Source organism: Chinchilla lanigera, unplaced genomic scaffold, assembly GCF_000276665.1.
Source record: "Chinchilla lanigera isolate Chin_1 unplaced genomic scaffold, ChiLan1.0 scaffold00061, whole genome shotgun sequence".
Classification (NCBI taxonomy): domain Eukaryota; kingdom Metazoa; phylum Chordata; class Mammalia; order Rodentia; family Chinchillidae; genus Chinchilla; species Chinchilla lanigera.
In genome coordinates, this window is record NW_004955462.1 from 1,209,532 (window position 1) to 1,211,556 (window position 2,025).

At 48.8% G+C, this 2,025-nt stretch overlaps 1 pseudogene; it reads right to left on the reverse strand.

Annotated features, from left to right (window-relative positions):
- On the reverse strand, positions 1 to 881 carry LOC102024656 (annotated as a pseudogene).
- Positions 882 to 2,025: the final 1,144 nt, after the last annotated feature.

Consider the following 2,025-nt stretch of genomic DNA (forward strand, 5'->3'; position numbering starts at 1 on the left):
TCACCCCAGGTGAGAGACCATCGCTTTGTGAGGGCACAACGCCTTCCCATCAATAGGCTTTTTGCTAGACTTCTGCAGCAGCTCACTGGCTTTGGAAGAATGTCGACAACCGAAGAATCCTCTATAGGCTGACTGCGGGAGGGATGAGCAGTCCGCAGGACATGGTGCTGCTTCCCGCTGACAGAACTACCCTTCTTCTGAGCATAAGAATCCAGAGCAAGAAGCCAAGGCTGTTCAGATTCTGACTGAGCCAGGACAGGGTGGCATCGGTGAACTGCCCCCAGCCTCTCTCCTTATGTGAACTGGCTTGATGCACCTGGACAGTGAGAAGAGCGTTGAGCAGAAGGACACCTTGTTTGGCCCACTCAGATAAATTTCCATGACTAGGATGACTATGTCCTTGGACAGCTCTTTACATATGTTTTCCAAATTGGGCAGGGGTGAAATAGGTCTTTGGATGCTAAAGCACAGCCTGTGAGATTGATTGGGTCCCTGATAAGGATCCTGTCCAGGATGACAACTTTCACATCTCATATCTCACATATTTGGGTCCAGGTGAAGACTTGGTGTGGGGTGGATAAACAGGGCAATGTTTTCCTTCTTCTGCAACAAATCCCATTAGCTGTATAATCCTGAGTTGCTTCTTCCAGCTGTTCCCAAAACCCACGGGCACTGTGCAGCCTTGCCAGTCTCCAGATGCCATCCAGTTTTTCGAGGTTCAGTGGCGAGGAGGGTAGTGTGCTGGGCTCATCCTGCTTGGCCTGAGCCTTCTTGGTGGGGCTGGCTGCCACGTCACTGTTGTCCTTTGGCTTGAGACTGCAGGCAGGTCATTTCCTGGTAGGGCTTGGGGAGAAGGAGTAGAGGGTCTTCTGGCTGATCATCCTGGAGGTGGGAAGGGAGCAAATGTGTGCTGCCCAGTTATATGCAAGGCTGGCACAAGCTGCCCACCTTTTGAAACCTGGGTAAAGTTGGCTCAGGTCTTCTCTGCTATTGCAAAAGTCATGAACAAAGTCTTTCTGCCTATTTCACTTAGGTGCAATTTTAAATTTGACCATGGCATTGACTCCATACACTCCATATCCAAGGACCATCAGAACTCCTGTCAAGTGGACATGACCCCAGGGGAGAGGATGTCCATGCAAAAAGGTCCCTAGCCACCCGGCCGGTCTGTGTCATCCTGACATAAACATACAAAAGTGCACCGCCTGGACCTTCTATTAAGAATATACTGTGCTCTTTCATTTCAGCTCATTTTCAGTGGACTGATTATCTTCCTAACAGTCACACACTAGCAAGGGGTAAAATAAGGGCTGTACCAAAAAGGGCTCCTGACCTTCAAAACCAAAGGTCCCCAGAACTCAGCTTCTGGGAGCGCCGTGGGAAGCATAGATGAGCCCCTGTCCTGCCACCTTCCTTGGGCACAGGAGCAGTAAGAAGCAAACACTTTGGCTGTGAACATGAATGCTTGTTTGCCGGGTGAGAAAGTGATAGTTTCCAATTTAAAAAATGCTCAACTCCTTGGAAGTGCCCTGGAGCTGCCCATGTTGACACAAGTGGGTGTGGAAATGAGAGTTTCTTGAGTCGGGGTATTTCCGAATGCTTTCTGGTGTTTTGTTTTCCCATGAAAGCATCCATTTCTCTAGGCCAGAGACGGGCGGGCGGCACATCTGTACAGCTTTTGCTGTGTAGCCACAGAATTATGATCAGCTGCTAAGAAAATGGTCTCTAAAGTCCCCTGTGAAATTAAGGCTGGCAAGTGACCCCCATTCAGAGTGAACCCCCATCCTTTGCCTTGTATCCTATTTCCTACTTGACCAATGACGTCCTTGAATCTGTAGGGAAAGTGTAAATCTTCTCTATGTCTCGTGTTCCTCACATGCCCTACAATGAGGCCAAGAAAAGCCTCTTGGAACTAACGTGTGATGTGTCAGCTGAGAAAAACTTTGAAAAACTCACATTCCATTCTATAAGAGTATGGAGTAGTGTTGTGAGGTCAGCCACATCTGGACTGACATTCGGGAGGTA